Source organism: Xenopus tropicalis, chromosome 5 (assembly GCF_000004195.4).
Source record: "Xenopus tropicalis strain Nigerian chromosome 5, UCB_Xtro_10.0, whole genome shotgun sequence".
Lineage (NCBI taxonomy): Eukaryota > Metazoa > Chordata > Amphibia > Anura > Pipidae > Xenopus > Xenopus tropicalis.
In genome coordinates this window covers 27,901,070-27,918,021 of record NC_030681.2, presented here as the reverse complement: position 1 = coordinate 27,918,021, position 16,952 = coordinate 27,901,070, and positions in this window count along the sequence as shown.

The window sequence follows — 16,952 nt, the reverse complement described above, 5'->3', positions numbered from 1 at the left end:
AGATAAGTCCTACATGAATGCATGTAGTAGGATCATTCACTTTTAAAAATTCTCTTGAATATGTAGAAATATCTGCTCAGCTTATAACCACTACCAGTGCCATCTCATTGATCCATATCCAGATCCCAAGGGTTCAGCCAATCAGGTCTGGACTGGGACTCAAAATAGGCCCTGATATTTCAAGTACAGAGCCCAAGAGCCACAGATTGCCAGTCCAACCTGCAACCAATGTTACAAAACATTCCCACACTCGGTATCTTGGATCTACTCCCATTCAGAATTGGGGCCACAAAACATTGATATAACTGATTTGGACAAGTAAGGGACAAGCACAGGAATATTCCAGGAGATATTCCACCTTTTCCCTTAACCCAATATTGCATATTTTCTATACATGAGTTAAACTGCATACAGATGGAAACCACTTTGTTGCATGACAGAAATCAATTATTGGCTTGCAGCGCTAGACATTGGTACAGGACTATTTTATATTCTTATTTTAAAAAGTCAGATTCATATTCATTTGGAAAAGTGGTCCCTGTAATCCTCCACTGAGCTGTGAGCTTTTCATATTCGAGGGGTGGACTGGGGCGGTGGGTTTTACCTGGTGGGCCCCCGTGGATCCAGTCCTGCTCCCTGACCCTGCCAGGAACAGTCTGTGGTTGCTCCTGGGTGTTTCCCCCTCCACCCATGATTGTATCCAGGGGCAGGCAGGTGTGTATGTGTGGGGCAGGCTTGCAATTAGCCTCAATCCCTGTGGAGAAGCTCAGACTGCAGTTGAATATTGATCATAAAATGCAGCCATAATGCAATAAACCCAATGCGTGTTTTTTTCACAACACATCCATATCTTGCGCCAAATATATTAGAGTCAATTGCCATATTTTTTATCAAGCCAAATACATTTAAGTCAAAGGGCTTTTTTTCTTGTTTTTTTCCACATGTGAAAAAACACAATTTTTTCTCCAACAAAAAAAAAACTAGTGCAGATTCACAATAATTTTCTCCACTTGCAAAAATTAAAATTTTGCCCAAATTCATACCAGGCAAAAAAATGTCATCATTGCTAAAACTGACTGCTAAGCAGGTTTTACATACAGTATGTTTATAGAAACTGATCCTAAGGGCGAAGACACACGGGGCGATTAGTACCCACGACTTTTTAAAAAGTTGCGGTGACTACTCTGCGCAGCGAAAACTCGTGAGCGTTTAGTCGCAGCGACTTCTATTATACCCTATAAAAGGAAAGACGCTGCGATTAGTCGCCGCGTGTGTCTTCGCCCTAAGGCAAGGGTTATAAAATGGTTTTGCTGGGGTTACTCTTAGTAACAGCGCAGGTACAGGGTGAGCAATAAAACACAATAGGACAAGAGGAGAATTCACAATAAAGGAGAAGAGAAGCCTAAAGATCAATGGAAATGTCATCCATGAAAGCATTTTATGGTGTCTGTGATTTATCATGTGATTATCATGTTTAGAATGCCGCCTTTTTTACTGTACCTGCATGGGGAGCTGAGACATTATTGCTGTATAACTGTAGGGGTGAAATGTGTGTTTGGAGCAAGGACCAAATGGGGCACCCAATGGATATGATTTCTTACACATGGATGCCATAACTGAACAGCAGCTTAGGCAGCTATATGCTTATAATTATCTTCAACATGGGGCAGAAAGCAAAGACAACATCTGGTCAGTATATTAAAGGGGAACTAGCCACTATTGCACAACCACACTTAATTTGAACTACAAATTCTAGGAAATTTTAATATGTTGTCAAGGATTACCGCATGCTGGACAATGCAGCCCAGAAATATCAGAGTTGTGTTTATAAAATGAATATTGCTGATGTCTTGCTCTTCATCATCAAATTGCAAAATACTCCAATGCCAATCCCACTTGATCTGTTTAAATCCGACTCCTTGTTGTTTGTTCCTGCAGTTGGAGTTGGGGCATTAAACTTAGTTTTATAAGTGCAAAACAAACATATCCTCCCTCCCCTGGTTTGATTAAAGTGTAATATAATAAAACCATAATTGCCTCTGTAATTAAGGTTTTGACCAGCAGCATTCTTATTGGTGAATTCTCTTGCATCTGTAATTACATACAGGTAAAGGACCTCGTATTCAGAATGTTTGGGATCTGGGGTTTCCTGGGTACACCCCAGATCCCAAACATTCTGGATAGGAGGTTCCATACTTGTACTTAATTACAGATGTAATTAAGTAATTTGGATGACCATACTTTGTCTACTAAAAATCATTTAAACATTAAATAAACCCAGTAGGATTTGTTTGTCTCCAATATATGTTCTATCTTGGTCGGGATCAGTTACAAGGTACTGTTTTATTACTGCGGAGAAAAGGGAGGTTGCCCTTCTGTAATTCAGAGCTTTCTGGATAACAGGTTTCTGAAGGATCCCATACCTGTCACTATTCAACTTTAGAGAACTACAGGGCACAGGTGGGACGCATTTTGGGAGGGTTTAGATCCCCTTTAATTAAATGAACAGCCAGACAGACACCCTTTACATTTCCAAATATTGGTGCAGATACTTCCAAAGGGTTTTCCTGTGCTTTGATTTAGTAACCGGCTTCCTTAGCCCAGTACACAATGACAGAGAAAGGGATTAAACTCTAATACATAAACCTCATTGTGCTCAGGCACCTGGATGAGGGCAAATGATTGTTCTTCTTGTATCCGTGAAGAACTTTAGCTTGAGCTTCCGGATTACTAGATGCCAAAGGATGAATGGCCATAAGGAATGTAGCGCAGATTTAGGGGAATGTAATCAAAATCATAAACGGAGAAAAATGCACAAAAGAGGTAAAAACAGTTGCATTTTGCAGTGTAATATTCCTCATAAGAACTTTATTACTCTTGGAATTTACTGTTTAAAATGCCTACATGCTTAGTAAGGAAATACGTGACTAAATACCATAATGGGCAGATCAATACTTTTCTGGCTTTGCAAAACTTGTGTCAAATATGTGCAAAGGGAAAACATTTATTATATTACGTATTTGTTACTTGTTCTTCCAAATGGTAATTATAGCCCTCCTGTAGTCATTAGGACGTAATGTTCTGGGAGAAGCCATTTTTTCTGTAATACAGGTATGGGATCTATTATGCAGAAACCTGTTATCCAGAAAGCCTAGAATTAAGGGTAGGGCATCTCCTATTTTAATCTAATAATTGACATTTTAAAAAATGATTTCCCTTTTCTCTGTAATAATAAAACAGTACCTGTACTTGATTCCAACTAAGATGTAATTACCCCTTATTGGGGGCAGAACAGTCCTATTGGGTTTATTTAATGGTTAAATGATTCCCTTTTCTCTGTAATAATAAAACAGTACCTGTACTTGATCCCAACTAAGATATAATTACCCCTTATTGGGGGCAGAACAGCCCTATTGGGTTTATTTCATGGTTAAATGATTCCCTTTTCTCTGTAATAATAAAACAGTACCTGTACTTGATCCCAACTAAGATATAATTACCCCTTATTGGGGGCAGAACAGCCCTATTGGGTTTATTTCATGGTTAAATGATTCCCTTTTCTCTGTAATAATAAACAGTACCTGCACTTGATCCCAACTAAGATATAATTACCCCTTATTGGGGCAGAACAGCCCTATTGGGTTTATTTAATGGTTAAATGATTCCCTTTTCTCTGTAATAATAAAACAGTACCTGTACTTGATCCCAACTAAGATATAATTACCCCTTATTGGGGGCAGAACAGCCCTATTGGGTTTATTTCATGGTTAAATGATTCCCTTTTCTCTGTAATAATAAAACAGTACCTGTACTTGATCCCAACTAAGATATAATTACCCCTTATTGGGGGCAGAACAGCCCTATTGGGTTTATTTAATGGTTAAATGATTCCATTTTCTCTGTAATAATAAAACAGTACCTGTACTTGATTCCAACTAAGATATAATTAATCCTTATTGGAGGCAAAAAAATTGGGTTTATTTAATGTTTAAATATGTCATTAGTAGACAAACTTTGGAGACCAAGTTAAGGAAAAATCGCTTATCTGGAAAACCTCAGGCCCCAAACATTCTGTATAACAGATCCCATATCTGTGTGTATATATAATATGTGTGTGTGTGTATGTGAATGCTTGCCATTTAACAGTTACAAATGGAAAGCTATAAAAGAAAAGAATTACAAGCTGCGTTCCCCTTAAGCAATGAGCCCCAGAGGATGGTGTTAGAGCGCTGCAGGCAACTGGACTTGGTTTAACCGAGAGAAATGTTTTGCAGCCAAGTGTGACAAGGTGAGTGTGAACAGAGAATTTTTGGCAGGAGCTTGATTCCAGCTGATTCACCCTCTTCTGCATCTCATGAGCTATTCCTTCTGCCTCCGGATACTTTCCATGTTCAGATACACAGTGATGCCTCCGTTTATTCCAGCGCCGTGAGTCACATTGTTTGCTGTCTGAGGGACATCCTAGGCAATCTAAGGACAGGAGGTAACCCTTGTCAGCACTTAATTAGGCCATTAAAGGTGGCTAACTACTGTTAGTATTTGGTCATAGTTGACCAGTTTTAACATTTTCCAAGTATCTGCAGCCAATAACAGGGAAGTGCTGCCAGTTTGGCTGCTTGTGGGATGCTGGGAGTTGCACCTTATTGTCATTGGAGGTTGGCAAAATGCGCATCACTGGTCTACAGAGTGTACAGACTGTTAAAAGGACTAGGTAATAGGTATGTTTCACAACATAACTACAAGTTCAGCCCTTTCAAATTAGTCCCAGTCAGGCCTGGACTGGGATTCAAAATAGTGACTGTCTATGGCATCTTACAATAGCCCCTCTGGCATTTGCCTGAATCTACAGATCGCTAGCCTCCCCCAGTGCATATATGTATACACATTCATATCTATACACTCACATACATACTATAAACGACATAAAACTGTAACTAAACTAGTTGTAGATCTTAAGATCAAAATACTGACTGTCTATGGCATCTTACAGTAGCCCCTCTGGCATTTGCCTGAATCTACAGATCGCTAGCCTCCCCCAGTGTATATATGTATACACATTCATATCTATACACTCACATACGTACTATAAACTACATAAAACTGTAACTAAACTAGTTGTAGATCTTGAGATCTATGGCCGGTATATTAGACAGCTGCTTACAAACTCTAATCATTAATATCCCTCAAGCAATACTGATGATAAAGACTTGGTACTTGCTTTTAAGTGCTCACATGAGACTCAGTACAATTATTTCCAAACTGGAAATGTCCAATCATGTGAAATGAAGCATAATATATAGATATTATAGCCCTTTTTGCTCACTTAATTTCTTAGCCCCCCCCCCCCTTACCTTCCTAAGAGCTGTGCAATTCACGGAAAGGTAAATTGAGTTTTTCCACTCTATTAAAGTTTTATGAACATTTAGTTAAACATAATATATGTTTGTCATATGGCGATTCTGAGCAGCCCATTTATCTGTAGGTGCTAAACTGGGCAGCACTGAATACATTTAAACATAAGATAATTATTCTCTTTTTTTAGTGCTAGCTTCGAAATGCCAGAATAACTCATAAGGCATTTGATGTTGGTACTGCCAAAGGCAATATTTATTTTTGGGGGGAAAAACATCGTCGTAGTTGTATGAAGCAGGACTTTCTTGGTTCCTTTCAAGGTTTCTTTTGGCTTCTGTGAGCCTGAAACAGACTTGCTCTTCATTCATTTTCATGGTCTGCTAGGGAGGGGATTGAATTTGCATTAATTGACTGGCATCAGATTAGCTTTATAATTCAAAACTTTCTTGAATGGCTTCTCTCTTCCACTAAGAAATAATCCATATATACTGAGGAGTTCAAAAAAAGAAAGAAAGATATAGGTCCTATATGGATGATCATAAGGTACCATCTGTAGCTTTTCATCAATTTAAGCATTAGGAACCTAAGATACTGGAAATGTCCTGATGTTAGAGCTGAAGGATTTATGGTACATAACATCCAGACATACTCTGAAATGATGTCCTGGAACACTGGGTTCCAAACTGTCTCCAGAAGCCATGTCAGCAGTAGAACTATATGTTGGGATTATGGAACTAATAATGGGTAATTAGAGGCAAACAAACCAAAATTCACCATGTGGACACCACCAATGTACTCTGCATCACCGGAATTGTGTTCTCTGGAGTAATAAATGGCATTTCAGCATCTGGCAGGCTAATGGAAATGTCTAAGTTTGGAAGACATCAAGAGAACACTACCTGCCTGTGTGCATGATGGTAAAGTTTTGTGCAAGAGGAATGGTGGTGATTTCCATCATTTGGGCTAGAGTTCCTGGTTCTGTTGAAAGGAACCTTAATGCTACAGGCTACAATTACATGCTGGACAGTGCTGGGTTTCATACTTTGCAGCAACACTTTGGAGAAGGCTTTTTTACTGTTTCAGCACATTAATGCTCCATGCACAAACTGAGGTCTGTACAGAATAGTTTTACTGAGATGGGGAAGAAAACTTGATCAGCCTGGACAGAACCCTCATCTGAAATGAACACCTGAGGGATTAAAAGGAACATCAACTTTGAGCCAGGGCTGACAGCCAACATCAGTTCCAACTTCACTAATGCCCTTGTAACTTAATGAAAGCAAATGCCACCAACAATATTCCAACATCTAGTGGAAAACCTGCCCATAGGAGCAGAGGTCATAATAAAAGCAAAGGGAGCACTAACTTCTTATTAATGCCCTTGGTTTGGTATGAGATGCTGGGAAAGAAGAACAATGCCAAAGCTGCACCTCCTTTGCATGCAACGCACCGGAAGCTGAGCAAGATAGACAAGTAAGGAGCCCCTCGGTGAATGGGGGATGCTTCAAACATGAATTAAGAAGTCCAGTTGTTTTAGTTATTACTACTAGATACTTATTGGACTAATCCCTTCCTTAGGAAGGATAGTGTAAGCAGAATGTGTCTTTTTGTCACACATGATCTAACAAGGAGGTCACTGAAGAAATGATGGTGGAGCTTTATAGAGAGAACACGCAGTGGGAAAGAAGGCAGGACAACTGAAGCAATTAGTTCAACTGGCACCACTCTGGGTCAGCATGGAAGGGGAACAATTGGCTGACTGATCAGAATTTCTGGTTTTGGGCAATGTCACCATAGTAAAATCATTCAAAACTGGGGCAGATGAACTAGCAGTCAAATAATGATTCATGGCATTTCATGCAGAAAACAGAAAACCACCTATGTCTGTTACCAGTAACTTTTGACCTAATAATGCATGGGCTGGAATCTGTCCCATGTGTAAGGCACATGCCACTGAAGTCAATGTATTGGGCTGGGTCGGCAAGACAGCCCTAATAGGCGCCGCTCATCCAAACTCAACCCCTACCTGCAAGAATTGTCACTTCCCACTGCCCTCCCCCAATCAGATGGGGGGGCTGGCTGTACGTGAGCGAGCGGGGCCCCTGAGGGCCCCTGGGGTAGAAGTCTCGGTGAGCCTCACACATTCCAGTCCAGCGCTGGTATTGGGTGATATTGGCATATTTTCCACAGGCAGAGGAAGTTTTTACTTCAAACTCACATTCTGCCCCTTACCCTTGTCACAGAGAAGGGGTTGCAGCCAGTAGAAAAGGAGTTCTGCTCTGTGGTTGAACTCTAAGGACAGGTATGAGGAGTTGGATTGAGGACAGGCACACTAGCAGAGATTTGTCTAGGGAGCTAGAGGCTCTAGGCCAGACAATAGCCAGTGTATAATATTATTAGATTTATGAGACACTCATTAGCAATATATTTACTTTTCTGACAAACAACCCTTCCTTCAACTGCTGGAATCAAAGGGTGCACCTTCATGGGATATGTTTGTCCTCTGGCTTCTAAAACAGCATTGCTTTTTCCGAAGATGGACGCAGTTCAAGAGTTGAACACTTCTGTAAAAAATTTTTGGATGGCAATTGTTTAATGGTGACTTTCCAAACACAATTGCCAACGCTGTAACTCGGAGCCTTCAAAGGAAGCTGCTTCTGTAGCCGGTCCAAAAACGACCTCCGCACATTCCATCTGTAAATTTCCTGCAGGTGATTTTGTAGCAAAGAAGGAAGAGATTGTAAGCACCGTGCGTGCGCCCAACATCTTTCATTTGACAAACGTTACACAACATGCCGCTCTGTGCACAATTAGTAACTCAGAAATGACAGACAGAAATGAAAGAAGGATTTCCAAAAGGCAGAGGTATTTGAAAAGCACTGCGGTGGCTGACATGAAACGACGCAGAAATGTTGCGTGAATTCAGTGCCAGATGATTAGTAATCAACAAGGCAAATACATTTCCATAATATATAACTACAGCAAAGCAATGGAATGCTGAAATACAAAGGAAATAAAATCCTAACATTTTTAATCTTTAATCCTTTTGGAGCTGAATTTAAAAATAATAGGGGCAGTGGATGTAAAACGTTTGCAGTGCAAACTCCATTTAATAGGCAAACCTTTGGTCAGGGACTTACTTGAAGGTCCAACCTTTAGCCAAAACACTTCCCTTAGTGCAGTGATCCCCAACCAGTGGCTCGAGGGCAACATGTTGCTCACCAACCCCTTGGATGTTGCTCTCAGTGCCCCCAAACCAGGTAGTTATTTTTGAATTCCTGACTTGGGGGCAAGTTTTGGTTGAATAAAAACAAGATTTCCTACCAAATAAAGCCCCCTGTAAGCTGATAGTGTGCATAGAGGTTGCCTAATAGTCAATCTTAGCCCTTATTTGGCACCTCCATGAACTTTTATGATGCGCGTGTTGCTCTCCAAGTCTTTTTACATTGACTGTGGCTCACGAGTGAAAAAGGTTGGGGATCCCTGTCTTAGTACATGAAGTGGGTATAGATATAAGAAAATGTTGGTTTTTAGTTAATCACCATACTTTTAGTAAGCCCTTCCATGGGGGTCAGTCCCACAGTTTGGCAACCACTCCTTTAGGTATCCTTCATAGATAGAGAGCTAGGGCTCCCTCTACTCCCACCAGAAATATAGCTATGCTTAAAAACTTGAAACAGGTAACACAAATATTATGTTTAGTGCCCCGTGTATTATTAAAATAGCAAGTATGGTTTAAAGTAGGTTGTAAACCCAGTTATTTATATAATAAAGGCTGGTCCTGACTACCACTACAATATTGCAGAACATTCCCATAACGCTTGCTTTCCTGATTCACCTCCTCTGTATACATATGTTAATCATAGAACACGCATGGCATTGTTACATAGTTACATATTAAATATGACCTATTTAAACCATGACACCTGGGTATAGGTATAATATTTGTCTTACCTGTTTCAAGGTTTTGAACATAGCTTTGCTTCTGGTGGGAGTAAAGGGAACACTAGCTCTATTTATATATATATTTTTATGAAGGATACCTAAAGCAGTGGTTTCCAAACTGTGGGACTGGCCCCCGTGGAAGGGCTTGGAGCAGAGGCAGGGGGCTCAGCCTAAAGGTCAGATAGGGTGAGATATGGGGACAATAAATATTGCTGTATTTGGTTTATTCCAGCTCATGGCTTCTTGAATTCAAAAAGTGGCACTATTCACAAAGGTACTTGCTTACATACATGCCCCCGTGAAACCTGTTCAGGCTCCTCTGATGAATTGTGCATCTTAAAGATCAGGAACTGGAATTACCACTGGGTCCAGGCTGCAGGCCATTCCAGGGTGCCTATAGCATCTATAGATGCAACTGGCTTTATGCCAAGCATTTAGGGCACTAATGACATTATATTAATGCTGCTCACAGCGACAGGAACTGATGTCAACACAGCATTAATATAATGTCATTAGTGCCCTAATTTCTCTCCCATATAGATTGTAAGCTCTACGGGGCAGGGACCTCCATCCTCTCGTGTCTTTGACTCTTAACTTATTGCAACTGTATTTATCTTGTATCTATCTGTATTTATTGTTGTAGTTTGTATTTATCTATTATTATCTTAATAACCCCCTGTTTGTATTAATGTATTCTACTGTACAGCGCTGCGTACATAAGTAGCGCTTTATAAATAAAGATATACATACATACATACATACATACTTGTTGCACCATGTGCAAGTTGTGGTGGAAGTTACATTGAAAGGATAATAATATGTATTGGAATATGCAGATAAAGGGGGGTGTTATTAAAAAAGACACAGGATTTTCCTCAACTGAGTTACATTATGGCCCAGCATATTATTCTATATATAACCAGAAAGATGTATGTAACCCTTGGAGAACCCAGTGTTGCTAGCCAATGCACTTATTCCATCCATTTGAGTTTAAAGTTGATTCCATATTTCTGGCATTCTATCCACCTCCCTGCCAACAATGTACAATCTATATTGTTGGCTGAGAAAGGGTTACAAATCCTGTGCCCTGTTCATTGATTTTTTTTAATGACATTCCCTAAAAGCATTTCAGACCTTTTCACCAAAAGCCACACTTTAATGTTCCAACACTCACACATGGTTATTGTATCATGCACACGTTAAGAAAAGACCAAATAAAAATTCCACATATCCCCTAAGTACCCTGATACGGAGCATGTATAGGTCAAAATAAATGTGCAGTTTATTTCCGACCCACTCGATTGATTTCAGATTTATGTTTCCTGCTTTTATACAAAAATAAAATTATGTTTTACAAAACTGAGCAACCTGTGGAAAAGCATAGACCGGTATTTGCGCCATCCAGTAACCCATAAATAGCCAGCCAATGGTTAGCTTTTGCTACATCAGTGCAGGTAGAATAATGAATAGGCTGATTGGTTGCTTGGAGCCTTTGGCTGATGGGAAACACTGGGTATTGTAGTTATATAGTACAGGTATGAGATCCATTATCCGGAAATCTGTTATTCAGAAAGCTCCAAATTATGGAAAGGCCATCTCCCACTTTAAGCAAATTATTCCAATTTTTAAAAATGATTTCCTTTTTCTCTGTAATAATAAAACAGTAGCTGTACTTGATCCCAACTAAGATATAATTACCCCTTATTGGGGCAGAACAGCCCTATTGGGTTTATTTAATGGTTAAATGATTCCCTTTTCTCTGTAATAATAAAACAGTACCTGTACTTGATCCCAACTAAGATATAATTACCCCTTATTGGGGGCAGAACAGCCCTATTGGGTTTATTTAATGGTTAAATGATTCCCTTTTCTCTGTAATAATAAAACAGTACCTGTACTTGATCCCAACTAAGATATAATTACCCCTTATTGGGGGCAGAACAGCCCTATTGGGTTTATTTCATGGTTAAATGATTCCCTTTTCTCTGTAATAATAAAACAGTACCTGTACTTGATCCCAACTAAGATATAATTACCCCTTATTGGGGGCAGAACAGCCCTATTGGGTTTATTTGGGTTATTAACTGATCTGAAAGAAAAGATTCAGAAGATGGTGCCTGCTAGCTCCAATGCTGTTCAGCTTGTATAGGTCAGCTTTACTGAAATAGACTCTGTGGGGCGGGAGCAGGGAGGGGGCTCATTAGATGGCAGTGGATGGGGGCTTTTGTCTGGGGGGAGGGGGTTTAGTTCAAGTTCAAATAATATTTAAATGTTTTTAAGTAGATTTACAGTATAGAGATACAAATTATGGAAAGATCCCTTATCTGGAAAACCTCACACTTTGTAAATTCACAGAGGGTGGCCTTTAGGTACCAGGAAATAAAGAAATAGTCTGTGGGGAGTTAGTTCTTCTTTAAACCCAATAGGATGATTTAGCCAATATGGATTAATTATATCTTCATTGGGATCAAGTTCAAGGTACTGCTAAGATTATTACAAAGAAAAATTCAAATTTGCTTAAAATGGACTTTATGGGGGTGGCCTTTCTGTAAATTCGAGCTTTCTGGATAACGGTTTATAGTTAAAAGATCCCATATGATGTTTTTACCCAAGATAATCATCCCTTAGAGAATGTGTCTGCTAAGTGGTCTGTTTATCTACAACACTTTATATCCCCTTCGTAATTGGTTAAGTCTATGCATGAATTCAACAATCTGATTTTTGCTGAAAGCTGGAGGATTCAGCAATTCAAACTTGTCCATCTAGGACATATATGTCAAACACAAGGCCCGGGGGCCAAATCCGGCCCACCTGGCTGTTTTATGCGGCCCTTGGTGAGTGTGTCTGACCATCCAGCCTGATCAATTTCCATTTTCCTCACATAGTAACTAAGACTAAGGGGTATATTTATCATGCTGTGTAAAAAGTGGAGTGAAGCATTACCAGTAATGTTGCCCAAGGCATCCAATCAGTAATCAGATTTCAACAGTAGCAAAGCATCTATTGGCTGCTATGAGCAACATCCCCGGTAATGTCTTACTCCACTTTTTACACATTGTGATAAATATACCCCTTAGTATCTTAATAAGTATATTAATAAAAAAATTGGCCCGCGACTTAGCCTATGTTGGCCCCCTTATGTGATTGAGTTTGACACCCCTGATCTAGGATATGGAAAACTTTTTGTTCGTAATAAGTGCTTTAAAACAAACTCTTATTGCCCCAAATGTAACAAAACTGGTGTTAATTTATTCCACTACCTATGGTCTTGTCCGAAGATTGGGAACTTCTGGAACATGGTTGAAAGATTCTTGAACCACGGGTTGAATATAAATATAAAGTTATCGCCTAGTTTCGCCCTATTACATATTAAAAAAGAGGAGGTGTTATCAAGCATTTTACCAGTCTCCTTAGCACAAAAAATTGATAAATTATTATGTTTGTTTATGGCTGCCTCTAAAAAAGCATTATTTTATTATTGGTTAAAAGAGGAAACCCCGCCTATAACAGAAATTAATTCTTATCTTAATCAGCTGAGCTGGCAAGAGGCCATCAAAGCAAAAACAAGTGAACCTAAATCCAGGATTCATTTTAAAAATACATGGTCATTTTTCTTTAATGCTATAGATATAAGTAATAAGGATCAGATTTATCAAATGCTGCATATATAGATTTATCTCAATAATTCACGAACATATAAGCAAAATTATCCTTGATTTTGCTCTCTAGGAAACTTTTCTTTTCTTTTATAGTTTATCCACTGGGTATAGTTAGTTAATTTGTTTTTGTTTTGTTTTTCTCTATTTAAGGCTGGTGCCACACGTGGCGTTTTTATGCTGCGTTTTTTCTCAGCCTAAAAACGCAGCACAGCCCCTGATTATGGCGTTTTTCAGCCTAGTACTGGTGACGTAGCAAATCCCATTTCCATGGTGATAATAATGCGAAATAGTAAACAATGCCGTGTATTTCCGCTAGGTCTGGCAGCTGCCTTTGCGTATACATAGGAATAGCTTGCTGTGCAAATACTGGCGTATTTCAGCCAACGCTTGAAAAATCCGTGCTAAGGCGTTTTCTAGCGTATTTACGCTTTGTGTGGTTTGCTTCGAGTCTTTTCAAGTTATTTCTATGGATAATGATTTCGGGCGTTTTTCAGCCGCTGAATTAGAAAATACGCAGCGGAAAAACGCCATGTGTGGCATCAGCCTAAATTACTTATTTTGTTTCTCTGTAAGCATTTTATTTTCTTCATTTATCTTTTTGAAGGACAAACTGTCGAATGTGACTATTGTTGTACAACCTATGTTTAAATAATTTGTCATTATTCATCCTACATGTTTATTGCAAAACTTCAATAAAATGTTTAAAAATCAAAAAAAATCCCATACCTGTACTTGTGTGCCTTCCCCCTTTTTTCGCCATGTTTTAGATGACTTCTATTATTCTACTATTCATTGCAAATAAGTCTTATAACCTATAAACAATGTTATAGTGTTGATCAGTTCTACAATAAAGTAAATAAATAGTTGAGTACGGAGAGAAGTGGAACTATGGGGCTATATTCTCCTTTTATAAGATCGGATTACATTGTAAATGAAAGCATTGTGCCAATGGGAAAGGTCAGGTTAGTGCTGTAGGAAATCCCGACTCGACATAAGCCGAGAGTTTAGCTAAGAATATAGCTACCTGCCGTGTTTAATGTATGGCGCATTTAAAGGTAATCTCCTGGAACAATCCACTTTCATCTCCCTTCTCTTCAACTAGACCACTACAAAGGAAAGCTGATCCTGTGAGAGGTATCAGTATAAGCCACGCAGTTTTAGAATGTGTAGTAGGTCCACAATGTAAATCCTTAAAATGTTTATGAAGGATTCTTCAGCTTCCACTAAAGAGGTTGCAGAGTCTTGTCCCCGAGGACTTTGCTGGAGATCGGCCAAATATGCTGAAGGTTTGGAGAGATCACTGGAATAGTTTGACTGGTGTCAGTACATACAGGCATCGTGTCCTTCAAAGCAGTTGGACTAAGTACGTTGGTTGTGTATCAGCTCTGTCGGTGGTTTTCGTTCCCCTTGTTCTCCATGTCGGTGTATGAATGGTGTATGAATGACTGGCAGAGCTACTGAAGCAGGAATGGTACAAAAAACGAAAACATGAAATCAATCTTTTCTATTTAAAACAGAAAGTTTGCTGTAGAATTGCCAAGATAAATAATATGGATGTTATTCTTCTCAAGCACAGAAAAGTAATATTATTTTAGAAATACCTGCCTCCTGAATGGCTGAGATTGTCATTAATTGACCATAATTCCTACAGAAGCTCAACCGTCGCTAGATCAATAGGTTCCCTTTCACTCAGCCAGACAGAAGCTCCAGCAATGGATAGACCTGTAAACTGAAGGGTTTTGCTTGGAGAAAATTAGCAGCAGATTTATTGATGTTTGACTGGTAGCGAAAGAAAAAAAAATGTGATGCGATTTTTCCAACATTCATGAAAAATGTTTATATCTTTACTGTAAAGAAAAAAGCATGTTGCACATTTACAAATTGGTATTAAAATATCAATCCTTTATTCTATCACTGTATATAAGAAATAATGTAGGTTCTAACTGTAAGGCAAAGAATTGTGGGAGTAAAAGATACAGCTCTGTCCATTCATTGGCTGGTGTAGCTTTTTTTTTTAGGGATGAACCAGGATTTGGCCAAGATTCTGCCTTTTTCAGCAGGATTTGGCAGAATCCATGCCTCTGGCCAAACAGAATCCGAACCGTTGAAATCATGTGACTTTTTGTCACATCAACACAGAAGTTGAAGAATGTTTGCCACGCGATGCATATGCGGCACTTTTTAACCCTTCCTTATCCTAATTTGCGTATGTAAATTAAGATTCAGTTTGGGGTTCAGACAAGTTTTTTTTTCTATATGGGATTATCCAGTAGCACATTCTACAACAAATGACATGTTTCATGAAAATACTTTATTTATATGAAATAGTTTTAAATAGTTTAAATATGGCCTGTTTTATGCAATATATTTATACAGAGTCCCACAATGTTCGGAGGTACAGTTTTACTATCTGCTCGTGTGTGCATGCATGGCTCCCTGGCCACAGTTCCCACAAAGAAGATGGAGCAACTCCTGATGTCATCCAGAGTTCTAAACAAATAGTCAGTGACAGACTGGACTATTGTATGGAAGGTGGTGACACAGAACCAGAACCATTGTAAGGTACCAGTAGGCCCAGAGCATATAATATAAGATATAATTGTGGGGCCCCTGTGGCCACCCAAAAGTTGGACTTGGCTATAAAGAAATAGTCTGTGCTTACTGAAGTAGACATGGAGCCAACAGCCATGGCACCTCTGTTGGGTGACATTGTGGAATATTTCACCTCTTTGCCTTTTGTGCCTTTCAATCAGTTTTGCAGCATTTGGCTGATTCTGAGCAGATAGTATAGACTTATACACTTCAGAATTCATCCTGCTGCTTCATCCTGCAGTCATATCATCAGAGAACACTAGTGACCTGGTTCAATTGGCAGCCCTTAGTGCCCATGCCATTACACTGCCTCCATCATGTTTTATATTTGATCTGGAATGATGTGGATCACAAGCCCTTCCTTTCGCCATATTATTTTTTTTTGGTACATTGATGTTTTCTGGCAAAGTTTAATCTGGTCTATTCTTCACGCTTATACCTTGGTGAAGCTTACATGCTGTACCTTGTTACTGTTGAAGCTTTTACCTTGTATATATATTTTCATGAAGTCTTCTCTTAATTGTTGACTTTGACACACATACCGTTCTTCCTAGAAAGTCTATAAATATAAACTGGAACATATCCATAAGCATATGTTTATGCAGCTTGAAGTTGTAAGTAAAGTCTTTTACCCTATGTCATTCTATCTAATAGAGGCCCCCTGTGGGTACCAAATTGCTGAAATAATTCTCTCCTGTCTCAAGTACTGCCCTCCTGAAGAAGCCACTATTTCTCCTCTGCCACCAGCACCATGTTTTTTTCAATGAAGTAATAGATATGGCGCTGGCAAACTGAAAGCACATGCGCCAGAAGTTTCCACCCCCTGGACACGAGCCGGCTTGCATAGAGGAAAGCATGTACACAAGCTTTATCATCTGCATATGCACCTAATCCAAAGAACATTTATTGCACGTTCGTTCCTGTTCTTGATGATAGACTGATTAATTGTGGGTTACATTTTTTTTTATATACTAAGCACATTTGTGAAAACAACGGCTTCAGATCTTCTAAACTGCTGTGAATGTAAGCAAAATGGTTGCACTAATAGCCTGTATAGAGGTACGCCTTTCAAAATATCATATTCAGGCTTTCCTCTTCCTTTTATCCTGCATCAAAATTTAGCCAGTGGTAGACGAGAGACTTTTGAAGGTCTATGTTCTGCAGAAAACCAGAAACAAAGGACTGCCTTTATCAAAAATGACATTTGCTCAATAGTCTCCATGTCCAGTGTTGGCCTATAACTAGCATTGAGCATGAAGCACACAGGTGCCAACTGGACTGATACCTAACTGTGAAGTCAGTAGCCTTCCTACAACAGCAAACATGGAGTCACATGGCTCAACACGCCATCTGGCTTCTAGTGCCTGGAGCCAGGGATGAGGAGAGGCAAGCTCCTAACTACAT